The sequence below is a fragment of the Plecotus auritus genome (genome assembly GCF_963455305.1).
Source record: "Plecotus auritus genome assembly, chromosome: 8".
In the NCBI taxonomy this organism is placed as follows: Eukaryota; Metazoa; Chordata; class Mammalia; order Chiroptera; family Vespertilionidae; genus Plecotus; species Plecotus auritus.
The window spans coordinates 54,456,606-54,483,467 of NC_137782.1; the positions used below are offsets into that span (position 1 = coordinate 54,456,606).

A 26,862-nucleotide genomic window follows, 5' to 3' on the forward strand; every position below is an offset into this window, starting at 1 on the left:
GGGAGCCCACAACCTGGGCATGAGCCCTGACCAGGAATTGAACTGTGACCTCCTGGTTCATAAGTTGACGCTAAGCCACACTGAGCCACACTGAGTGGGAGCCAGCTCCTCTCTTTGCTGCAAGAACGTGCTGGGTGAGCATAGAGGCCATCATTTCAATCTGCCAAGGGTTAGGGACACCCTCCATCCCCACCGGCTTGCTTTGCTCTCTGCTGCTTTCTTTCAAGGCATGCTTCCCACAAAACAGGGCAAGGAGGGCGAGGTGTCAGCTTCCTCACCTAGGGAGGACCTATACTCCCATGGTGACCTCTCCCCTTCTAGAAAGGAGAAATTATTTCATTTGGAAGACTCATGAAAAGAAAGTGGGGAGAAAAGGTGACATCAGGTGAGAAGGCCTTTTTATAAAATTTCACATCTTTTAGCCTAACAGGCTTAATATTTGTCTTATATTTACAAAAAACAATTATTACAAACTTACGAGTCAACACGTGTGTATCCTTTTGAATTGATTTCTCCAAGGGCCCTTGTAAAGAGTTCACATGCTGCAGCCCCACTGCCCTGTTGCCTTCTCACTGTCCTGGTTCTGGGTCCATATTTGGTTCTGTTTAGAGCCACCAAGGAGACAGTGAAGCAAGGCAGTCAGCTACATAATTGAGACACTAGCTTTTTCTTTTCTTTTTCTTCCAGCCATTTACTCACATACAAGGATGAGGCTTCTCTTGTATTATCCAGATAACTGTCTGCTATTTGCCCCTCCCTTTCCACATTTAGGCAGCCTCCCTTTAGCAGAGAGTGTTCAAGTGAGTTTCGTATTTGAAGCCTGATTCTTTCACTTGCTCTATCTGCATGCTAGCCTTCTTTGTCTGCATTTCAACATATGTTCCCTTGGAAGGAGTTTAAATGAGGTTGGGGTTATAATTAAAGGATGAAAGTGAATCTTTACTGCAGCCTTTGTTTTTCAATGGATTTTACTTGTACCATAAATCACTTATAAAGAAAAAATGTACATGCCCTAGCCCAGTGGTCGGCAAACTCATTAGTACTAATGTCTTTAACCTGAAGTCAAAACTTCTGGGTAAGGGTAATGCCTTACGCAGTGGTCGGCAAACTCATTAGTCAACAGAGCTGCAGTTTGCTGACCACTGTCCTAGCCGGTTTGGCTCAGTGGGTAGAGCATAGGCCTATGGACCAAAGGGTCCCGGGTTTGATTCTAGGCAAGGGCACGTACCTCGGTTGTAGGCTTCACCCCGGCCCGGGCCCTGGTTGGGGCACTTGCAGTAGGCAACCAATTGATGTGTTTCTCTCACATGGATCTTTCTCTCTGTCTTTCCCTCTCTCTAAAAATCAGTGGAAAATATCCTTGGGTGAGGATTAAGAAAAGAAAAAATGTACAAATTGACCCTTTTTGAAGATGAAGAAAAGCTCAGAATGTGATTCTGAATTATGAAACTCAAAAATACTCTAGTAAGGAGAAAAATCACTTCCCATCTGTTCATCACTGACAAGATTTTGCACCATGTGCTTTATCTGTCCCATTTTCCTGTGCTAGTGTATTTTACAGCAAATCCTAGACATGATGGCATTTGACCACTACATATTTCAGTACTCATTTCTAAGAAATGTAGAGTCTTCATACATTACCAAAATATAATTATTACACCAAAAACTAACAAACAAAAAACAAACCAATATGAATGTTACTTTTAAACATCACCCTCTCCCCCCCAAATAAAATGGGGGTTTGTTTTGTGAAGTTATTTCTATTGAATTCTGTCAAGGATGAGTGGTCCTTCTGTCACCACTAATGAGTGATCTGACATTCTTAAAAAAATATGTTTTTATCGATTTCAGAGAGAGGAAGGAAGAGAGAGAGAGAAACATTGATGAGAGGGAAGCATTTATCTGCTGCCTCCTGCATGACCCCTACTGGGGATCGAGCCCGCAACCCAGGCATGTTCCCTGACTGGGAATCAAACCAGTAACTTCCTGGCGCATGGGACACACTCAACCAACTGAGCCACACCAGCCAGGCTGATCTTACATTTCAACACATATGTTTAATTTTGAGAAAGTGTCTGGAATAGAAACCCTGTATTGTACACTGTGGTGTTGTCTGTAGCAGAGCAGGACTCCATGGGAGGCAGTGGCCCAGGGGAAGCTATTGGCTTAAATTTGACCATAAGGTTGTGAAATCTTCACCTTAATAAGAATATTTTACCTCAAAGGTAGTTCTATACATTGACCCCCAAGATGATACCATACTATAGATAGGGGTGTGTTCTTAGATTAAAATGTAGTTTCGGGGCGGGGGGGAGAGAAGTAACTTTTAATTTATTTGTATACTTATATTTAGGGTTTATTTATGTTTTTAATTGAATTTATTGGGGCGGCATCCTATCTAATAAAGAGGGAATATGCTAATTGACCCTCACGCCGTCGGAAAGATGGCGGCACCCACAGCCAATAAAGAGGGAATATGCTAATTGCTGCCCCGCCCGCAAAGATGGCAGCACCCACAGCCAATAAGGAGGAAATATGCTAATTGACTACCACGCCCTTGAATATGGCAGTGCCCACAGCCACAAGATGGCGGCACCTAGTCCCCTCAGCCTTGCCAGGGCGGCAGGCATGCGGCAAGGTTGGGCCTGCCCTGTGTGCCTGCCTCCAGAGTCCTCCAGTCCCCTCAGCCCCCTTGGATGGTGGCTGCCCAGCTTCCCAGGGCCGGCCCAAGGTGCAGGTAACCAGGGCCGGCCGAGGCTTGCGCTGCTGTCAGTGGCAGCAGCAGAGGTGTGAGGGGCATCACCTTCCCCCAATCGCCAGGTTGTCTCCCACCCCTGAGGGCTCCCAGACTGTGAGAGGGGCAGGCCGGGCTGAGGGACCCCCTCCTCCAGTGCATGAATTTTCATGCACCGGGCCTCTAGTTGGTTAATAAAATTACATAGGGTTCAGGTGCATAATTCTATAAATGCATTATCTGTATATTGTATTGTGTGTTCACCACCCCAAATCAAGTCTCCTTTCATCACCATTTATCCCTCCTTTACCCTCTACTACCGCTCCTCACCTCCCTTTTTTTGATAATCACCATACTGTTGTCTGTGTCTATGGATTGTTGTTGTTGTTGTTGCTTAATTTCCTCACCTTTTTCACTCAGTCCCCCAAATGCCCTCCCCTGTGACAGCTGTCAGTCTGTTTTCTGTATCTGAGTCTGCTTCTGTTTTGTTTGTTAGATTATTTTGTTCATTAGATTCCACATATAAGTGAATTCATACGGTATTTGTCTTTCTCTGACTGGCTTATTTCACTTGCATAATATTACTAGGTCCATCCATGCTGTCTCAAAAGGTAAGAGTTCCTTTTTTATAGCTGAGTAGTATTCCATTGTATAAATGTACCACAGCTTTTTTATCTACTCAGCTACTGATGGGCACTTGGAGTGTTTTCAAATCTTAGCTATTATAAATAATGCTGCAGTGAACATAGGGGTGCATATATTCTTTCAAATTAAGGTTCTGAGTTTCTTTGGATATATTCCCAGAAGTGGAATTTCTGGGTCATAAGGCAGTTCCACTTTTAATTTTTTGAGGTAACTCCATACTTCTTTCCACAGTGGTTGTACCAATCCTCATTTCCCCTAACAGTGCATGAGGGTTCCCTTTTCTCCACATCCTCGCCAACACTTGTTCTTTGTTGATTTATTGATAATAGCCATTCTAGCGGGTGTGAGGTAATATCTCATTGTGGTTTTAATTTGCATCTCTCTGATAATTAGTGACATTGAATATCTTTTCATATGTCTGTTGGCTATCTGTATGTCCTTTTTGGAGAAGTGTCTATTCAGGTCCTTTGCCCATTTTTAAATTGCCAGATCTTCTCCATCTTGGAAAAGAGGTCATCACAGATTCTGGTCAGTTCATTGTTTCTTTAGACTTCTGCTCCACAGCCTTCTCTAGTGAGTAGACATGCATCTGCTCCTTCCTTAGGCTTGCCTAGAAGGCCAGCGCCTCTGCCTGGGCCTCACTCCAGACTTGGGCAATGTCCTTGTTGGCCAGTCAGAGTTTCTCCTCCACCTAGGCCTTCAGCGCTTGGTACCTCTGGCCTTCCTCCTTAAACCTGATGATATAACTGCTTCAGGGATTCTTCATTCATATGGTAGCCTTTGATTAACTCCTCCTGCTTCTCAAACCTCTTCAAGAGGTTAGAGAGTGACTTTTCCATGGAGTTCAGATCCACGGTCAGCTGGTCTTTTTCTCTCAGAATGTTTTGGGTCTCGGCTTTGGGAAAGTCTTGCTGTTTCTGAATGTTCTCCATTGCCTGGTACATGAAGCTCTCATCCCTGTCCATGACCTTCCCCATCCCCTGGGACATGAAGCTCTCATCCCTACCCCATCTCCATGTTCATCTGATGCAGCTCCTCACACTGGCTCCTCAGCTGCAGGTTCTCCTTCTGTGTTGCCTCCATTGCAGGGTCCAGGTCCTTCTGGCTTTCTTGCAGCATGTCCACAATAGAGCCCCCAGGCCCAAGGACACACAGAGGTGGGCGCAGCACAGGGAGGTCTGGTGCTCCCAGGAAGTCCAGCTCCACCAGTTTGGCCTCAGGTGGGCTTCCACGGAAGGCATATCAGTATTCTGTGTACTGCTGGTCTCAGGGCCATAGGCACTGGTTTCTGAGGATTTTTCCTCAGGAACAGGTTAAACTTGAAGTTTAAGCCAGGGCTGACTCCTTCACCGGGAATGTCCTGAACTGCTCCAGGTAGTACCTGTCAGCCTCCGTGCCTAGAACCTCAGCTGGGTCTCGGAAGTGCTCCGCACTCGAGTCTATGGTTGTCCATTTTAGGTCCTTGTTTTATTTTGCTACAGTGCTTAAATAATTTGTAGCTTATGTTGTGTTTTTTCCTAACTAGACATAAGGGCAAGGGCCAGGCCTGTCTTATTGATGTTTGTATCCCCTGTGTCACGATGCCTGGTCCATTTTCTGTGCAGCAGCATAAATGTTTGTGGAAGAGTGAATGAATCCACATGGTTACTGTATAGTAAGATCATCCTCTGAAACAGAGCCACGTTTTATATTTGTAGATTTAAATTTATACTTGGATCTATTCCAGATATATAAGGCAGTTTGTAATACATAAAATATGAGAGGATAGCATCCATTAAAAAGACCAAGAAACAAAAACAAAATTGGAGACTTAAGGAAGGGAGCCAGGATTGAGGGTAAGAATGTATGCCATAAAGGCACACAGGCTTGCAATGATGGGTGGGTCATGAGGCTTTGAGCTCTCTAGCAGCCAGGGAGAAAAGATGTCAAACTGGTCCATATGGTAAAATGCCCAGGACTATGACAGCTGTTCTAAAGACCAAAGAGAAATTTCACCCAAGGGTCATGGTGAAAAGAACAATACATCATGTGATAGTGCTCACCCCTAGGATAGGCATGGTAAGTTGCCCATGGTCATGACCTTAAAGTATAGTCATTGTCTGTCTTGCCAAGTGCAGTATGGTTAAGGCCCATTGATGGGGCCCAGTATGAAGCTGTCCAGGCTCTACATGCTGTATGACATTGTCGCTGCTGCTTTGGTTTCTGCTGCTGCCTGCTTCACATTACCTATGGGGTGGGGGCAGGAGGGGAAACACTTATTTGTTACTTACTTTGACCTAAACTGCTGACTTTTACTATTGCGTTATTGCTTATTTCTGCTTAACACTTTTGAGATCCCGCTCCTCTCCTTACAGACTTCTCTGTCCTTCTAGCCTGTCCCTGGGTCTGCTGCATACTTCCTCTAGCAGCATCTTCTAGCTCCTAGTGCTCATCTCCCAGACTGTATTTTGAGAATGTCTGAACCTTCTTTATCTTCCTTTCGATAAGTGTCTCTTCACTCTGGATGGACCAACTCTCAAATGTTATGGGACATCCTTTGCACTCAGTAGTATGTGTGTTCACAGCCACTGGGATTCTAAAGAGAATGGAGATGAGAGACCAAGGAAGTTATATTCCTTTGTAAGAAGAGTAAAGTAAGTCTTTTAATGTGGGAGTTGTCCATGTACAGTGAGACTGCTTAGAGCAAAACTTGTTGAGGGGCAGAAGCCTACGTGTTAGTTTGTAATCCTGTGTGTGTGGCAGGGAGGGCAGGTGGAGTAGCAGTAGGTCTTAATTAGTATTGCTTGGTTTTCCCCATAAGGAGCTCAAAATAAAATTGATCATTACAGAAAGCAATCATTATTCTAGCTGATAAGCAGAACTAGCTTATTTTATTTAGTACCCTGGGTAGCATACAATACAGAAAAACTCCTGCAGGATCAGCTTTAATACCATAAATTGGATATAATGCAGTGGACTAACTGGAGAGCACCTTTTCTATCACACGCTGTCACGTGGGTAAAGAAGCCTTCCTTCCCACAGGGAGCTGGGACACTCATAGCAGCAAACATTGTCGGTGATACTTGGTTTGAGCAGCTGACTCTGATTGGCTTTGGGTTTTTCCCTTCAACATTCTTACATTCTAAGTGCAATTTATTTTAACTTTGGGGGTTTTGTTAACCCTCGTGTTTCCACTTTATGAAAAGCCATAGTTAATAAAGAGAATGTATACAAGAGAGTGCAAGTGATAGTCTTGGTGGAGATAAAAAAAAAAAAAAAGGCCTTTTGAGCACAACCTGGATATGATTAAATACTAAATTTGCTCAGGGATGTTTAGGTTTTACAGCCCTAAACCCCACCGATTCCCTATGGAAGCAGTTATTTTTATAACATAATTATTGATTACACAAGATTCCTTAGAAATGTAATGTCTCAAACAACAGATGAGATTGTGTTTGGTACATTTTTCTAGATGGTACCAAATACACACTTAATAACAAATTAATTATGGTGATGTTCAGAAATATTCTTTTTGACCTTTTAATGATAACAATTGTAAGTAATATGTATTGAACACTTAACGTGTCCCAATTGCTGTATGGAGCAAAATAGATGATTTTTTTGAATGTTCTTGGCAATCTTGGGAGTAACAAACTGCTTTTATTCCTCATTTTACAGATGAGATACATTAAGGTTTTGGCTTAGCCAGCAACTTTCTCAAAGTCACATAGCTCTTAAGTGGAGGAGCGTAGTGGAATAGTGTTTCCAATTTTCATAGTTTATTCTTTATTCACTTCTTAGAATTTTGTTCTATCAGTCATGTACTGCAGCATAACCAACTTCCCCAAGTCTTAGTGGCCTAAAACAGCGATTTTCTTGCTCACGGTTCTGTAGGTTTGTGATTTGGGCAGGCCTCACGGGGATTGCCTGGCCATGCTCCATGTGGTGTTGGCTGGAGAGACTTAGCTAGAGCTGGAGGAACCAACATGGCCTCACTCATGTGCGAGGCCTTGGTGTTGGCCACCAGCTGGAGACCCTCTGTTGTCCTCCAAGTGACCTTTTCTACCTGCTCTCTTCAGTCAGTAGTCTAGATGGGGCTTGCTTCATGGCAGTATAAGCATTCCAGGAACACAGAGATGGAAGCAGTCAGAGGTAGGAGCTTTGAAGCCATAAACTACTGAAGACGGGACTAGCACAAGTCACTTTCTCTGTATACTATTGATCAAAGCAAGGGACAGGGCCAGCCAGATTCGAGGTGGCGGGAGGGTTGTATGAGGCCATGCTTGCAGACACGCTTCCCTGTAGGTTTCTAAACACCACCCTGTGAGCCATAATCCTTCTTCACTTGACTTTTTCTCTCTCTTGACTTCTAATCTCATATGGTTACTGTGATTCTCTCCACAGCCACTCCAACCACATTTGCTACATTTTATATTCCCTGTTAATTTCTTTACAAAATAGCAGTTTGGAGTCCTTGGCCCCAAGGTCTAGTCCAATTATACCAGCATTAATGCGTTTATTATTTTATGCAAATAAAGACAGTCCCCATGCCCACAGCTAACTGCCTTGTTACTTTCTTCTGTCCTTTTGAATGTTCGGGCTTCTCTCTTCTCTTGCTTGAACTTATGATCTGTTATCTCCAAACCAGTATCCTGCCAGCCTTGTCATTATTGCTAATAGGGCTCATTAAACCTGCTATCTTGGAATGAGTATTGATCCTTTTCTTAGCTTCCCTCCTTCCTTTCCTCTATCTAATCCAACCCATAATAACAGCCTTTGAACATGCCTTTTCCTTCTCCCTTCACCACTCATGATGTATCACCTCATCCCTCACTTCACACAGGGTTCAAAGTGATCGCTCTCCCAGCCTTATCTCCCCCACTCCACTCTTTTCTTCCCGCAGCTGCTGGTCTTTGGAAATGCTCTTAATGAAACCTACATTCTGTCATTTTCCTCCCCCAGGAACTTCCCCTCCCACCAGTCACATCAGACTGCTGGGTGCTTGAACTGCTTTCCTAGTGTTCAGGACCTGTCAGCAGCTACTGCCTGCTGCCCCCAGACTCAGGAATAGTTAAGTGAACTTTCTCCCATAGTCAGCGCTGTCTGCAGAGCTCTGCTTGAGACCACTTTGTGACATGGCTTTGAATGTTCGTCGTGGGTTTAGATTTTGATTTTATATTGATGTGGGATCATGGATGCCTGGCATTGAGCAGAATGTTTTGCTAAGGAGGAGACGGGCAGATCTACTTTAAAGTAGTGGCTCTATGGAGGTTGTTACACAGGTGGAGTTGCCTAACACAGTGGTCAGCAAACTCATTAGTCAACAGAGCCAAATATCAACAGTACAACGATTGAAATTTCTTTTGAGAGCCGAAAACCGACTTCTGCGCATGGGCCACGAAGTTTCAATCGCACTGTACGTGCGCGCCCGCACGTGGTATTTTGTGGAAGAGCCACACTCAAGGGGTCAAAGAGCTGCATGTGGCTCACGAGCCACAGTTTGCCGACCACTGGTCTAAGACATGGGTGACTATAGAAGTTGTAGAGGGTATGAGCCATGACATTACTGTGCACACACATGCATGGCTATGAGGTAAATCTTAATTATGAAGGCGGCTGATAACATCTCCTTTAGGATCACTTCTTCCATCCTAAGCCCACACTTTCTCATCTCAGACACAGCAGTGGGCACATCCAAGGTGCATCCAACTCTCAGAATCCTGGCATGCTTTTGACAAAGAGGACTGCTTTCGTTAATCTTCGGGTAATCTGAGTATTAAGGTTGTTGACACCAATATTTAGCCTTAACAACATGATCTGCTTTCTAAAGGAAAAATTCTCATGAAATAAGAAATAATAACACATTAAAGGCCCTACACAACTTGGTGGAAAGGAGGCTGCCTTATAGCTTTGGAGGCAGTATATCAGAGAGGCTAAGAGTGTGGGCCATGACGGCAGATGGCCCAAGTTTTAAAGAACTCTGACACAGAGGAGCTGTGTGACTTTGGGCAGAGAACTTAACTTTCATGTCACTTTACCCACCTGCAAAATATGGATAGCAATATTACTTTCCTCATACGGCTCCTATGGTGACTCAGTGAGTTAAAACACAGAGAACACACTGGCACATGTACTCAGTGAACATTATCTGACACCATCTACCCTTCATTTTAAGTAACTCATGTTCCATGAAATGAGATGGGATGCTCAGGGCTGTACAACCAGAAAGGTTCAACCAATTGATATTTCCATCAGCCCCATATCAAAACCTACACCCCACAAGGAATAACCTTTAAAAAACGGAAAAGAAAAGCAACCCAAGTCCACGCGCATGCCACACATTTCTGCGAGTGGCTTCCACACCCATTACAGAGGTCGGGGGTCATGAAATAATAACTGCAAGTCCTCTGACCTCCTTGGAGAAAGGTTCCATGTCAAGACTGGTTTATGTTACTGGAGAACTTACATAAGGAAATGAGGCCTCCCACATTGAAGGGTAAACACATTCCATAAATGCTCTTAATACATTAAGTTAAAAGAATTTACATGATTTTTTTTTTTTTACAGGAGACAATTTTGAATGAGAAGCCAGTACAGACACTATTAAATCCAACAACACAGGTTTCTTACATAGCTTTCGAATAGCCAACTAATTCCCAAAAGTGCTGCTTGATGCCTTCTCATGGGTACCAAAAGGTGGGGAGGTGGGCAGGCAGAAACTTACTCCCAGCCTTTCTAAGAGTTTACAAGAAGCGATCAGGTTGCACTTTTAGCAATTTATTCATTGTAAGCCCAACTAAAAGAGGAAAAGTGTCATGAAACAAAATTCATCAAGGCTATTAGTGTGAGCCAGAGAGCACCATGCCATGGCTCTGCCTGACCACAGTATCAACATTTCTAGAGAGCCTGGGTCCCAGGAAATGTGGCTGGGCCTGGCCACAGAGTCCACTGACATGTGGCTGTGTCTCATATGGATGCAGAGGAAATAGGTGGTCTGCTCTGGGTGGACTAACACAGAAACCTTTCCCATCGTCAGCAAGGAGTTGCGTTATCAAACACATGGATGAAAGTTTCCTTCACCAGAGTTTGCTCATCTGTAAAATGAGAAGGTTGTACAGACAAAACAGGGCTCAGAGGTCCCCTCAAGTTCTCGGTGTCTGTGACACCAAGTCCCTTTATCCCTAGCACCTCCCTGTGGAACAGTTTCCTCTTTTCTTTAGCTGTGCCCTTAAGTTGAGTAGCAGGCAATGCCGGAGTTTATTGAGCCCATAATAATTCTTCAGATGGCCACGTCAGGACTCAGGACCTCTGTGTACAGTGGTGCAGGTGTGGGCTAGCACAATGGGGGGAAAAGTAATACTTTCAACAATAAAGATAAATTAAAAAAAAAAAGACTGCCTATATAAGTAATAAATGAAAATGAAAACCCAACCCAATTTGGCTTTCAAAGATGATATGAGATAATCCAAAAATTCCTCCTGAAATGCTTAGAGAATTAGATTCATGGAAGGATTCAGCTGGAACTATTCCCTCCTTGGAATAACCTCATCATTTCATGGCCAACCACAGGTTTACAAATGCCCTGTCCCCCAGACATCCCAATACCTGGCCAACTTTGAGACTGAGAGGAGATGTATAAATAGATACACCTTTGTAAACTATTTCCACCCGTGACTACTTGATGAGCATGGGTTTTCTATGTGTATTTTTCCCTTCTTGACCAAAGCTATGCTCCCTGGAGATGTTCCAACAACATACTGCTAACATACTCCCATTGTGGAATTCAGCTGGAAGATTTTGCAGCTTAACAAAACATCGCAGCCCTCTAACAGGCGTCTCTGTGGACCTGCAGATTGGAGACCAGAAGCACACAGTAAATAGTTTTTGGTCTAGCTCGGAAGGCGTTCGGCGGATCTGTGCATCTGAGCTTATTTGTTTAAATAATTTACTGAAGAAGTTAGAACACTTTGTTCACATCCATTTGGTTTGGGGGTTAAGGATCTGGAGGGTCAAATGGACACAACTGCTGAGTCAGAGGAGGGGCTACATAAATATTTGTTGAATGAATGAAAGCTTCAAGTCTTGCGCTCACTAGCTGTCTGTGCCTTGAGGCAAGACATTGAAATTCTTGGTGCTTTCATTTCCACAATTAAAGAAATGGAACTAGTACAGTCGCTTCTCATTATCCATGGTAGTTATGTCCTGTGAGTTTGTCACAAACATCATTTAACCAATACTGACCATGAGTCCTACGGGAAATGCAGGGTTAGGCTTCTGTGAGCCTCTAGTCATAGCATTTTTGCCAACGGATCAATACATAACCTTCTTTTATGTGTTTCTGCTTAAAACACCTTATTTAATGAATACCCACCAGCACTATAATTCATGCCTGGACAAAGGGTACACACGTATTTTTTCCCAAGGCCCATCACTCCTTTCTTGTGTTTAGGACACTAGACAGCACTTCAGCACTACAATCGGGGGCCATTTTCAACCCTGAAATCACCAACAAACAAAAAATGCAAAAAAGTGGCGTTAAAAAAGGACACGTGTTTCCAATATGAAAACTGAGATGAGAAGGCAGAGCCTCACTGGGTCAGCCTCAACTGGAAGTGTGCACATTGGGACACTGGGAGTTTTCACTGCTCTGCATGTGTCTGTGAGTGACCACGACAGTCCCGTGAGGACTGACTGGGAGTTAAAATAAATATTAACCAGTAGAAAAATTTGCAAATGCACACTCCACAAATAATGAGGAGTGACTGTACTTTACTCATTCCATAAATATTGACTGTGAGCCTTCTCAATGCCAGCCACTGTGGTAGGAAGGTGACCAGAATGGACAGGTTCCTTCCTCATCATGCTAGTGGTCCAGTGGGAGGTAAAGTTAAACTAACAATCACCCAAATATGTAATTACAAAATGTGGTAACTGCATGATGTGGAAGATACGGGGAGGCATGCAGGGGGGACCATAATCTACCAGCAGGTTCAGGAGGAGGATGACAGTTAAGTCCAGTACTAGGGCATAGGTTGGAGTTAGCCGGGGGAAGGGAAGGAGCTGATAATAAGCAAGAATAAGAGCGTCTACATTCTTAAATCACCTCCCCCATTGTCTTCCTCTCTTAGGGATTGCATTTACTTGAAGGGTAAGCCCAAAAGCCAACGTCAGCCCTGATTTCAAGTAAGATTTCACTGCAGTGTCCTTGTGGTTTCTGCATGGGAGTAACCACACACGAAGGCCAAAACAGTTAAGTGCATCATCTGGCTTTCTCTTCTCAGTGCCTGTGGACCATCCGAAAACCAGATGGCCTGACCTGTGTCCCCATCGACCAGGGTGCTGTGCCCCCCAAGACAGAAACTCACTCATGAGGACACAGGCAAAGCCCTCTGTTCACGAGCCAATAATCGTATCTTATTAGCTCCAGAGGATATTCCCTATCTCAGCATTTTGAACCCAATTTTGTTGGTGATGGTACAGAAAATATGTTGACTTCTGCTCAGTGTATTAGCATTAAAGCCCCCCCCCCAACCCAAATGGTTAACAACAACTAAAACAACAAACACACACCAGATTAGATGGCTGGTGATCATGGGAGAGGACAGAATCTGCAGAAATTTTTCAATTTCATTCTAAATAAGTGGGGGATAATCATTGTTAAGCTTACAGATGAAGCGAAGAATTACTGAAGCAGTCCTCTTTGTCTAAAACACCCCAGGATTCTGAGAGTTGGATGCACCTTGCATGTGCCCACTGCTATGTCGTGCCTGCTCCATCGGGGTGGGATACAGATGGAGGAGATGACGTTTGTCTTTGGGGTCTTCCTTTTCTCTCTTCTTCCTTTCAACAACCTTAGTATTCCCTGTTCTGCAACCCCTCACTAAAGAACTAGCTCTCTGTCTCAGGTGTGCCTGGAAGCCTTAACCTTCCCTCCCATTGCATCCAAACCTGCCTCAGGTCCAGCTTCCTGGATGCTTGCAGGGTAGCTGGGCAAATCTGCACCACTTGGTGTTACCACATATGTATGTGATAGGTGGCCTTTGAAATTAATTTCATTTTTGTACAGGACTGCTAGAGATAATGGAACCAAGAAAAGGAAGGCTCAAGGTAGAATTTTAGGTTGTGAAAGATAGGGGTAGAGCTCTTTGGGGGCCCCGACCTGTCCCTTCCATTGGTCCCGGGGAAAGATCAGTAAACAGTTTGAGACCCTAGATTCATCTTCTCAGTTGGAATGGTTCTTTTCTGCTTTTTTGGAACCTCCATGTTTAGCTAATGACAGATTATAGTGGTGGCCTCTAGGTGCTAAGCACCCTGAGGGAGATGCTTGTGGTCCTCTCTGCACTCTAACCAAAGGTTACGGTCACATTAGTATGAAGTTATACCGAACCTACAGTAGTTTCTATAGTAAAGGAAGTCTGTGAAATAAGTATTCGGTACATAAGGAGCTTTGTTCTTTAGACAAATAATAAGTCCTGTGTTTACAACTCCATCATTAAAAACGCTGACCTCTTAAAGTATATTGGTTAGCTAAGTAATTGCCCACTAGATGCACTTACAAATAATTAGGCCCAGATGCCATTCCTGACCATCAAGAACTAAAATTAATGACCTGGAATTTGTGTCCTCAGATTGGCGTCCTTAAATTCTCCCTTTAAGACCAATTTAGAGCAGCGACTCTCTGAAAGGTAGATTAACCTCCTTCCATACATTGCAAACTAGTAATGACCAAATACCCAGGAAAATAATTTAGTTGGTACATAGTCATTATCCTAAGAGTTAATGTAACTTATTATACTCCATTTAATGTACAGTGAAATGAGCCACAATCATGATTGCTTTGTAAGGTTTTAAAAATTCTTCTCCACTGTTTAAAAATAGTACAAAATACGATTGGTGTGTGTTGTTTTTTGTCATGAAGGATGAGAATTTCAGTCAACTATTGTGCCCTCTGAAACCAACCCTACCCCCATCTCATTGAAATGGACATTCTTCTCTCTGAGTCTCTGGAAACGGACCTGCTCATTGAAAATCTAATGGTAAAATTACAGCGCAAGTTCGCTTGCTTGGGAATGGTCAGCAGTCTTTTAAAAGGTGCTGAAGTAGAAATTACCTCCAGAGCACCTTATCTTGCCCTCCCTTTCCTCCCACGGCTCCCTTATGTTCTGTGATCCTGGGAACCACTTTCAAAGTAGAGTCAACATTTGGAATAAATTGCCAGACGAGATTGTTTACAGATTTATGAAAACCTCCTAGGCCCACTATGAGGCTTCATGAAAAAGTGAACACCGTGTCCTTTGCTTTCTGAGTGATGGCGTGTTTGTTTTTGGCATGTTCACATGGGGCCTGAGTGCCTGATGGCTGAGTGGCAGCCCTTTGTGACTTTTTGTGGAGACAGGCTTTGGCCAACCGTGTGGCCCGTGGGCTCTCTGCAGCCCCACTAGCCTCTTGTGGGATGTTTTGACTAGGAAATCACCCTCTATCCTCAGGGGTTGGCCAGTAGCCTATGCGCTGAATCTGGCTGCTGCCTGTTGTTGTAAATAAAGTTTTATTGGAACATAACCACACCAGTTTCTTTATATGGTGTCAATGGCTGCTTTCCTGCTACAATAGCAAAACTGAGTAGTTAAGACAGAGACTTATGGACCATCAAGTCTAAAGGATTTGCCATTTGACCCTTCACCAAGGAGTTGCCAGGAGGTGTTATATCCTATTTGTTTTTGTTTGTTTGTTTTGATGACCTTTTAAAAAAAATTTTCTATTGTTGAAAATATTACATACTAGTAGCCCTGCGCATAAATCCGTGCACCAGTAGCTCTCTGTGGGTCCTGGCGGCTCTGCACCCGCTGCCCAGAGGCTCTCTGCGGCCCAGAGGCCCATCCATGGCCGGGCGCGGAATGCTTGCCTCGTGGCCGGGGCAATGACGCAAGCATTCCACACCCAGGCCTGTCCAGAGGCCCATCCGCGCATTCTGCCAGGCCGCTCACGCTGCCTGCTCTCAGCAGCTGCCCCCCTCCCCGACCCCCACTGGCCCATCTGGGACTGGGGACTCTGGCGGGGCTGGGAGGACTGGGCGCCGTCACCTTGTGGCTATGGGCACTGCCATCTTTGTGATGGAGTGATTTGTAATTTGCATATTACCCTTTTATTAGATAGGATGTCCCCTTTTCCCCCCATTGACCCCATCCAGCCCGCCCCCACCTCCCCACCCCACCTCCCCACCCCCACCCCAGGCCTTTACCACCCTATTGTCTGTGTCCATGGGCTATGCATATATGCATACAAGGTCTTTGGTTGATTACCTCCCACCAACCCACCCTCCCCGCCTTCTATCCTATTTGTTTTTAAACAAGTTCTTGAAACTTGGCTTCTGTCACCTATGCACTGATGCTGTCGCCTCTCTGCTCAGTGGTTCAGCCTCAACTCCTTGAGCTCCCTCATGTTGCTCCCAATGGTGACCAGTCTGGAAGCTGTGCTTGGGGTCAGGCTCTCTTGCTAACCTGTGGTCGGAGACTTTGTCCTTGGATCTCCATGTTGAATGGAGCCTATCAATATTACAGTCACAAACTAACATCTAAAAGTGGGACACTGAATTTTAGAACCAGAAGAGACCAGCCCTTCATGATCAAGCTTCCTCTTTGTTTAGATGGCAATGTAGAGACTATAGGAGGCTGAGGGATTGCCCTCAGTCACACATCCAGGTAGTGGCAGTCAGGGTCCCCACTGGGCCTCCTGGCCCAGGTTTTAGCTCTCTCCCCACAAATGCCATGTTTCTGCCACACAAAGGCACCTGCTGGAACAAAACACATGCTTTGTGATTTTTAGTTAAAGGTGAGCATTTTTTTCCTCTTTTACCAGTATTTCTACTGTGTGTGACTTTATCCAGGTTGGCCAGAGAGAGATGATTTATGCTCAGAAGTAAAAGCAAAACTGTTAATGCTGGATATGTTTATTCACTGTTTATTCCAAGGACTCAGCCATCAAACAATAAAATGTGTTTTTTAATTCTTCCTGTCGGTAATTCTAGTGCTAACCAGCCTAGTTTTAAACCATCAAATTATCCTTTTATTTTCTGTTTAATGTGCGATTTTAGCAATGCCTAAAGCTTTCTGGCTACATATATAACCACAAATCAGCAGTTTTATGTATTAGTGTTGCTTAGAGAGCTGATTTTTTTTATGATGTGTGTGCATTTTAAGCATTTCAATTTTGTAATTAACATGACAGCCATCAAATAATACACTTTTGATATAATTTCTTATTCTCACGACAGGGTCAGTTTTAAATTGGATAGTAATTAATATTTACACTTACATTTGATTTTCAGCAAAATAATAGATTAGTTCAGTGAAAGGCAGTTACCATGCCTAGTTCTGAATTTTTTTACTTTTTACTGTCAGCATGGAATCTCTTAATCTGTTTATAGCAGCATTGGCATTGAAAGTAGATTTAGGGTCCTAGCTAGTTTGGCTCAGTGAATAGAGCATTGGCCTGCTGACTCGGCACATTCTGGTCAAGGGCACATCCCTGAGTTGCAGGCTCTATCTCTGGCTGGTCAGGTCATGTGAAGGAGTCAACTAATCAATGTGTCTCTCTCACATGGATGTTTCTATCTCTCTGTCTCTCCCCCTCCCTCCCACCCTCTCTAAAAATCAATGGAAAAAATATCATCCTGTGAGGATTAACAAAAAAAAAAAAGAAGAAAAAGAAAAAAAGAAAGAAAATGGATTTAATGGATTTGGGGGCTTACTGGATGACCTTGACATTGGGCAATTTCTTAACTTCTCTGAGCTTTGGAGTCCTTATCTATAAAGTAGAACAATGGTACTAATCTCATAGGATTGCTGGAGGGAAAAATTGGCAGAATGAGTGGAAAGCACATGGTACTGTGTTTAGCATAGTGTAACTCAAGCATGTCAAACTCAAAGGCTAATGCAGGCCAAATAAACCAGGTTTATGTGGGCCACAAAAAAACAAAAGCCTCGATTTTCATAGAAACATATGTTTATTTCGATAGAGACATGCTGAATACAGAGGGCTGAAATAAATGAGTAATCGTTAACACAATAGAACATTTTAATAAAAAATATTTTTTCTTGAACATTAACTTACCAGACACTGAATAACTGCGCAAATAAGCATAACGCAAATAAACCTATTTTTCTTGTTCTCCAAAAACAAAATATTTCCTGTTGCGCACACCAAACAAGTCAGTACAAGACTAATGACGTGGCAATTGGCTGCTAAAATATTTGCTGCTAGTATTAGTGGAGAGAAATGGTGCGCCAAGGGAAATGAATGCAACACTATTATAGTAATCAGTTATTAGCAAACATTGTAGTTTGTTATTAATAATTATGTATAACAGGATATTGTAAAAATTAAGTTACAAAATTTTTATGAAAACATTTCTTACATACCGTTATATTGGCTGGGCCGCAAAAATATTCATTGTGGGTTGCATGTGGCCTGTGGGCCACAAGTTTGACATGCTTGGTGTAACTAGTCCAAATAGAAGCCTTTAAACTATGTGATTTGTTATTGGTTTTTTATTTAGATAGTGATGAGCCCTCAAATATATTGGTGTTATTAAGCAGGTGGACTTAAAAAGAAAGAAAAGACCAGTTAAGTTTATCCTTAATAGGGTGCCAAGAGTTTTGATGTCTCCTTCCTTGAAGGAGTGGCCTCCAGCGGTCTCAGGGTGTCTGTGGAAGGCTAGTTTGGTTCTCACCCGGCCCCTGGGGACAGGAGGGATGTTGGCCAGCTCTGTGGCATTGGAGACAAGAACAATGTCATTCCCTGAGAGAGTTGAAGGAAAGGGTACTATGTCAATAGGAATGTTTTTCCAGGCTCATGCCACAAATCTACATGATTATTTTTTGGAACATGGTGAGGAGGAGGGCTGAGAAGTAAAATCAGAATAGTCCTGCACAGCTTTCTTTTCAGAGTTTCATTTAGAAGCACCTTTATACTGGGGCTGGGGCTCCACTGGAACTGGAATTCCCTTCTACGCCTGGAAGTCTCTTTCACTTGGCTCTGAGCCAAAGTGGGACGGTACTGGCAATCTCTCTTTACCTCTTTACCCTACTGTCACAAAATGTTTTTGTAGATCAACTTTGCTGATCACAGAAACCAAGGATGTAGAAAGAGCCTAGTTATCCCACTATCCTTCGGGGTCAGGCTAGACTCCTGGCCACATGATGCTGATTGGCAACATCTGTCAAAAGAGATTCAGCTGGAATCCTCATAACTTGTTCAAACTCATCAGTGATGAAAGAGGGCTGAGTTTCCCTTGATTCTTTGATTCCAGGGCTGAGGCTCCCTGGGGGGAGCAGGTTGGGTATGGGTTGGAGGAATTGAGTAAAAGAGAGAGAGAGAGAGAGAAAAGAGAGAGAACTCATGGACACAGACAACAGGGTGGTGATTGCTATGGAGGAGGGCATTGGGGGAGGTGGAGGAGGATATAGGGGGATAAATGGTGATGGATAGAGACTTTACTTGGGGTGGTAAATATACAGTACAGTGTACAGATGATGTCTTGTAGAATTGTGCCCCTGAAACCTGTATAATTTTGTTAACTAATGTAACCCCAATAAATTCAGTTAAAAAAAGGATTATGCATATATGCATATAAGTTCTTTGGTTGATCTCTTCCCATCCACCCACCCACCCACCTCTGAGATTTGAGTTATATGCATATATGTATAACCCATGGACACAGACAATAGTGTGGTGAAGGCCTGGGGTATAATGGTTAGAATACCAGCCAGGGCACATGCCTGCGTTGTGGGCTCAGTTCCCAGTAGGGGGCATGCAGGAGGCAGCCGGTTGGTCGATGATTCTCTCTCATCATTGATGTTTCTATCTCTCCCTTTCCCTTCCTCAACAAAAACATATTTTTAAAAAAGAAGTAGAATATGCTAATTGACCATCACTCCATCACAAAGATGGCTGCACCCACAGCTGAAGCCAAGTTCCCATAAGGAGCCTTAACGAGCAATCAGCAGGGACCTGAGGCTACACCCTCCCCCGCCCCCATAGGGCTTGACAGAGGACCTCAGGCTGCGCCCCCTTCCCTGGCTTCAGGTTGGGGGACCTGAAACCATGCCCCCCCCACCTGGTGGGACTTGACAGGGGACCTCAAGGTGCGCTTCCCATCCTGGTGCTGGGCTAGAGGACCTCAGGCTGCTCCCCCTGCCCCAGCACCAGGCTGGCGGACCTCAGGTCACGCCCCCACCAGGTGGGGCTTGGCACAGGACTTCAGGCCACGCCCCCCACCCTGGCACCAGGCCGGTGGACCTCAGACCGCAACCTCCGCCCAGCAGGGCTTGACAGGGGACCTCAGGCTGTGCCTCTGGCCCCAGCACTGGACCAGGGGACCTGCACCCCTCTGCCTGGCTGGGCTTGACAGGGGACCTCAGGCTGTGACCCCCACCCAGCGGGGCTTGACAGGGGACCTCAAGGTGCACCCCCAGTGCTGGGTTGGGGGAACTCAGGCCACATCCCCCACCCCAGCACCAGGCCAGGGGACCTGAGGCCACGCCCTCCCGCCCCTGGTGGGGCTTGATGGAGGACCTCAAGGTGCGCTTCCCATCCTGGTGCTGGGCTAGGGGACCTCAGGCTGCTCCCCCTGCCCCAGCGCCAGGCTGGGGGAACCTCAGGCTCTGCCCCCCATCAGGTGGGGCTTGACAGGGGACTTCAGGCCACACCCTCCACCCTGGCACCAAGCCAGGGCACCTCAGACCGCACCCCTGCCCCAGCACCGGGCCAGGGGACCTGAGGCTGTGCCCCCCTGCCTGGCGGGGCTTGACAGGGGACCTGAGGCTGTGCCCCCCTCCCAGTGCTGGGCCGGGGATCTGAGGCTGCGCCCCCCCCCACCTGGCGGGGCTTGACGGGGGACCTTAAGGCATGCCTCCCGCCCTGATCTGGGCTGGGGGACCTCAGGCCGGGCCAGGGGACCTGAGGCTATGCCCCCTGCCCAGCGGGGCTTGACAAGGGTGGGATTGGCCAGGTCTGGATCTAGCCCAATGGGGGCAGGGGCTGGCTGGGTCTGGGTCTCATGCGATTTTGAGGCGCATGTGGGTGGGCGGGGACTTGACTCTGGGTCCCGTGGTGTGCCCCAGACTCTGACAGGAGGAAGGTTTTCATATACATTTTACTAATTTTCTTTCATCTCTGACACTTATATTATAGAGAAAGGGCAAATAGCAATATTAAATTATTTCCTTTAATTAATCCCCTTTTAATGTGCATGAATTTCGTGCACCAGGCCACTAGTGTATTTTATAACTGCAAGTTTGTACTTATTAATCCCCTTCACCTCCTTCTCCTGCCCTCCCCCCGTACCCCCCCCCCCCCCCCCCCCCGCCACACACACACACACTCTCTTCTGGTAATTACCAATTTGTTTCCTGTATCTATGAGTTTGTTTCTGTTTTGTTTTGTTTGTTCACTGTTTTGTTTTTTTGTATTCCACATGTAAGTGAAACCATATATTCATTTGTCTTTCTCTGTCTGACTTATTTCATTTAGCATAATATCCTCTGGGTCCATCCATGTTGTCTCAATTCTTAATAACCCCTCAAAAAGTTCATCTTGATCTGTAAGTACTATTTTTTCCTCAAGCTGCACTAGTCTTTTTCTTCCTCCAGGTCCTGTGGCAGCTCCCATGCACAGAAAGAGAAACTTTGCTTCCTTATAATGCATCTATTTCTGCTGCTTCCTGACCACAGATGGTTAACCCTGTTTCCCACTTCAGCGTCACTTTCTCAGGTGCAGTTTCAGGGGGAGGGGAGAGATGGGAGTATATTTTCAGGTAGGACCTGCAAGGCAGTAAAAGTAGAGGAAGTCATAATAAACAAAGATGCTCAGCTCAGTGGCCCACAGGAGTGGCTGTAAGGTCCAAGCAGAGAGTGGATTAGAGGGTGACATGTGGTTGGTTCTAGAATGTCTGGGGAGCTTTCCCAGGGCATCAGAAATGTTTGAATGCTCACATTCCAGCTGGGATAATAACTTAGAGGACATTGCATTGAGGGTACCCTCGTGCTGAAGTTTTCCTTGAACCGATTATCCAGGCTTACACCGAAGAGATCAGGCACTTTAAAAACATCACTTTCCGAGTCTACTCACGTTAGGAGTAGAATGATACTCCATGGAATGATACAAGCTGAGGGGAACAATAGGTTAAATGTCGTCCACAGGAAGAACCTGGAGAGAAACAGGGCACTCTGTGGAGGTTCGGAGCCCATGTTATGATGATGCTCTGTGGCCCCTCCCCATTCCACTCAAAGTGGTGTCCAGGCAGAGGTGGGCCCGGAAACTAGCCTCTACTGCTGTGCATCTGTCTTGTTTTTCTAAAAGCAGATTCTCTTAGCCCTAGCTGGTTTAGCTCAGTAGATAGAGTGTCAGCCTATGGACTGAAGGGTCCCAGGGTTGATTCCGTCAAGGGCACATGCCTGGGTTGCGAGTTCAGTCCAGTGGGGGGCATGCAGGAGGGAGCCGATCAATCATTCTCTCTCATTGTTGATGTTTCTCTCTCTCTCTCTCTCCCTCTCCCTTCCTCTCTGAAATCAATAAAAGTATATTTAAAAAAAATAAAAGCAGATTCTCTTAGATCAGTGGTCGGCAAACTCATTAGTCAACAGAGCCAAATATCAACAGTACAACGATTGAAATTTCTTTTGAGAGCCAAATTTTTTAAACTTAAACTTATTCTAACGCCACTTCTTCAAAATAGACTCGCCCAGGCCATGGTATTTTGTGGAAGAGCCACACTCAAGGGGCCAAAGAGCCGCATGTGGCTTGCGAGCCGCTGTTTGCCGACCACTGTCTTAGATAATTCTATGGGAATTATTTCACACTGTAGCAGAAGCCTTTCTCTGGGGAGTAGTTCCATGGATTCTGCCATATTTCAGATCACTTCTATGGCGCTGAAGCTGGGAAGAGAGGGCTGCAGGGGACTGGCTCCCCAGCTGAGTAACCATGGCTCACACCCCCTCCAAACTGGTGCCAAATAAGCGGACAAAGCCAGCCTGTGCCCCTGAGCCCCTTTCCCATATGCCCCTCGAGGCCACCCTGTCATGGTCATGTCCTGCCACTAGGGACCACAAAGCTCTGACTGAGCTCCTTGATGCTATAGCCTTGGCGGGGTCACTCCTGGAGCTCCTGCACCTGGACTGGGGTAGCCTATGCCCCATCACTGCACTACATGCTCCATGAAGGTTTAGATTTATGAAACCTTTGTCTCCCACCCCACCCCCTTTTTCTGTTATGAGAAAGGGATGGAGGGTGTGTGTGCTATTAAAATCCAACAGTAGCTCAGGTGGCTGAAAGAGTGCACTTTGGAATCATTAAGACATCGGTTGAATCCAGACTCACTGCTCAACAGTTACAAGGGCAGCGGGGCCCTCTCCTCGCCCTCTCAGAGGCCCCGTTTCCCCCTCTGTAAAATGATTGTCATGAGGTTGAAATCGGCTCTTGTGTGTAAAATGCCTGCCATGTGTTATTAAAATACTCTATGAACAGTAGCTGCTCTTTTGCATAAAGCCTTAACTTGTAAACAACTTTTTAATTTTGGAAAATTTAAGCAGGAGTGCTGGGTGTGGAATTTGACTTGCATTTCTGTAAGTCAACTGCCAGCCATGCAGAGTACATTTTCTGGGCTTATCTAGGGACTGGAGGCAGGTTCAAAGCAGGTGGCACACAGATCTCCTGGTGGCCACTCCTCTCCAGAAGATACAAGGAGGGATAGAAGTTTCATGAAGGTTCTAGTGTCTGCTAACAAAACAGTAAATGTGTGTTGTATTTCATGGAACCTTCCTGTCCACTCTTAGAAATAGACATTGAACTTTAAAAAGTCTCAACAGGACCATTCAAATTGTTCACTTCACAGGCATGTGAAAAGTCCTATAGTTAATTTGAAATGTGTTGAGAGAGCAGACCTAGAGATTTAAGCAGGATCAGCAAATGACAACAATTAGCACAAGATGCTCACAGCTCTAATCTGGGCGTCTCTGAGAGGGGGCTAGCCTTGGCTGAGAAGTAAAGGGAGATGAAGGGTCAGGCCCTGTTCACGGCCAAGTTCTGGGCTGTGTGGGAGGTGGCCTGTCACTAGCTGAGTTGGTTTATAGGCATCAAAAGTTTCCCAGTTCCAGGTGCTGGTACCTGGCTTTACAAACTCATCAGCCAAGGGATTCTAGAAACATCTGAGCTTGAACAGTCTCTCCCATGGGTTCTGTGAGTCCGGCCACAGGTTCTCTAAGCATTTATGTCCCCAGGTCTTCAAGACAAGACAACCAGCCAGTTCCATGTGGTTCTCTTCTCCATCACTGGATGGAGGGGAGGAGGGGACAGGAGTGACATTGCTACCTCACACTTGTCAGTCAAGCCCATTGTTCCTTGCAGTGCATGGGAGACCTGACAAAGGTCAACCTCAGGCTTTTCATTTTCATATATTTTTCCCCTTTGCCTTCATCTGCCTCACTCTGTCTTTTCCTCTTGTCATGTACTTCAGTTCTGATGTAATGATTTTCTCAGATATACTGTTATGGTGGCTCTCTGAGAGAGTCTGGAGATAATGGTATATGCAAAATCCAAAATTGTTTCAGCTTTTGGCAATATATTCCCTAAATATCTCTCTCTCTCTCTTTCTCTCACTAAAAGAGCACTTTTTAATTTTTTATTCACTTTAAAACTCTTCAAGGCTGAAAGCCTTGGTTTCTTATTCAAAACCAAATTTATATTTCATTTATTCCATGAAAACAATTGCAATGTGTACCAAAATAATGGAAAATTGTTACAATTCTGCCCTTTCTTCCACAAGTACCAGTTGAAAATAGCGTATTTGAATACACTGGAGGTTATTATTCACAGGTGGAGGGGCAGGTCTATAATACAATGCATTCATTTATTTCTGTGACTCTGGACTCAATTATGCAAAGTGGCCAGAATTTTTCAAAGGAAGGAAATGAACAGTGTTTTCTATTAATCCAGTTGGAAATGAACAGTGTTTTCTGTTAATCCAAGCCTTGCAGAGTAAACAGGGTCATTACAGATTCTGATTACAAAAGCAAAATGGTCATTGTTGGAAACTTGGAAAATGCATAAAACTATAAAAGTATGAAAATAATCCATTATTGCATCATCCAGAGGTAGCCTTACTAATGTTTTAGTGTATATCCTTCCAGTCTTTTTTCTGTGTATATGTGCACATATTCATTTCTTATTATTATGATATGCATGTACTATTAATCTTATTTTTTCATATATGGTGAATATTTCCCATGGTATTATACAGAAATTAAGATATTTTGGAATAATTATATTTGGGGATGACTTTTAACACATTCCATTTTATTGCGAACCTTTTAAGGCTGAATTTGTTTTCATTGAATACATGGTAGATATTTTTAGGCAGACATGAAACCAAATGTAAATAGGGATTAAAGAAAAAAAGAGTCTGGGAAACTGCCACCAAAGTTTTTTGGGTTTTGGTGTTTTGTTTTGTTTTTTAAAGAGTATAGCATTCAGCATCAACTTTTTGCTTGAGTCACTATTTCTATTATTAGATAAAGTCAACACAGCAAATTTCTTCTAGAACTTATGCTCCCATCCTTCAAAACATGGAATGATCTGAGCCTATTGACTGTTTCGCCAAGGCTAGTGGTCCCTGGTGCTGGATTAGGAGTGAACGTGGACCCAAAGTGACTTTCTGAGAGGACCTGGTCCTCATCTTAGGCTTCACATGTCATGGACAGCCCCATGCTCAGCTGATGGTTAAAGCATATGGATCAGCACGTCATCAGCAGCTGAGACGCCCTGCATGTCAGGCCCTCCACAGGAAGCACCGTTTTGAAATCATGGTTGCACAAGTTCAATCAAAAACCTGCTGAGAGATTTTATGAGGGATATTTATGTCTTTAGGGCATCTGTTCTTAGCCATATTAGGTCACAGACCTATTTAAGAGTCAAAACAACTGGCCACATATGAAATTTTGCATTCATTTCACAGGGTTTGTAGTCCCCTAAACCCACGCTTCTCCCCACGTTGATAAGTCTTGCTTTAGATACTCTGAGCTCTGTCCTGCATAGCACCAGCATTGCCTGAGCACTGGCCTCTCTAGATGACCACGCTCATTCCCTTCTCGGTTAGGATCATCGCTTCCTCCAGGTGGGGTTCTTCTTGGGTGGGGTCCCTCCCAGGCCAGGCCAGGCCAGTCCTGCTCCCTTCCCTAGTCCTGCAGGAAACTCACACATTCTTGGTCTTGACACATTCTGAGGATGATCATCCATCTTGGTAGCCTTTTGGGATTTTATATTGTGAGTTCAGCACTAGTCATGGTGGCCTCCAAACTCCAGCGGACACACCATACATTTAAGTTGTTCCCTGGAGCCCCTCTCACTGGTTTGAGGCAAAGGGAGAGTGACTCCATTAGCTTCCTGCAAAGAAATTCTCTCCACCTCTCTCTTACATGGCTATTTTATGATATTCTTAAGGTAGGTGATGAGCCAAAACTAGTTGAATTGGTTCCAAAACCACTTAATATGCCTTACGTAGTGTGTCTGTTGCTTCCTTAGAATAAGGGAAAAGGTCGTGGCCACATATTATTTTGTCCTAGTTTATGGGCAATCTGAGACAGAAAGTATTCCATTTTAACATCTTAACCTAGGTTGCTCCTTGCAGATGGCCAAAAGTAGGGGCCTCAATAGGATGGGATTTGGGAGGGAATGTGTTTGACTTGGGGAGAAGTGCAATGGATATGCTTCTACAGGAATGATTCTGAAAGGGAACAGGTAGTTTTTTAACCTGGCTCCTATTTTCTGTCACTGAGAAGCAGAAGGGTCATGTCCAACATTAGCATGACATTTTCCACAAGCTATTACACTCCGTGTGTTAAATATCCAGATGGGAAATCCTGGTGCTCAGAAGCCACATGTGGGCTTGTGGCATTCCTGAGACCCCTAAACCAACAGATGACTTACATTGGGAGCAAGTGTAGCATCTTGATATGATGGATATAATTTTTCATCATTATTATTTACTAGAGGCCCGGTGCACGAAATTTGTACTAGGGTAGAGTCCCTAGGCCTGGCTGGCAATCAGGGATGATCTGCGGGGCTACTGCCAGGGCAATCGGGGGAGCCCCCTGCCGGCATTTGCCTTGGCTGGCCTGGGGCCTGCGGGCTGTGGGCAGCTCCTGCATTGAGCATCTGCCTCCTGGTGGTCAGTGAACGTCATAGCGACCGGTCATTCCACCATTTGGTCAATTTGCATATTAGGCTTTTATTATATAGAATATTAGTAAAAGCAGAGACTTGAGAGCAAGAATTTGAGATTCCTATTTTTCACTGATCCCTTGTGGGAAGCAGGGAAGTCTTTTCTTTGGGTTTTAATTCACTCATTTAGGAACTGGTGAAGTTATTCCCATGGGGAAGAGGTGGTGAAGAGTCTCTGTCCCCAGCCGCCCTCCCCCTCTCAAGCTGGAAGTTAGTGATAATATGGAGGGAGG

At 44.8% G+C, this 26,862-nt stretch overlaps 1 pseudogene across 1 annotated transcript; it reads right to left on the reverse strand.

The window, feature by feature from the left end:
- Positions 1–3,837: 3,837 nt before the first annotated feature.
- LOC308256545 (transforming acidic coiled-coil-containing protein 3-like) lies at positions 3,838–25,645 on the reverse strand (annotated as a pseudogene). The gene is made up of 2 exons: positions 25,606–25,645; positions 3,838–4,818 (listed from the first exon to the last, which is right to left on the reverse strand). The product of its transcript is annotated as a transforming acidic coiled-coil-containing protein 3-like (transcript).
- Between the last annotated feature and the right edge of the window lie 1,217 nt (positions 25,646–26,862).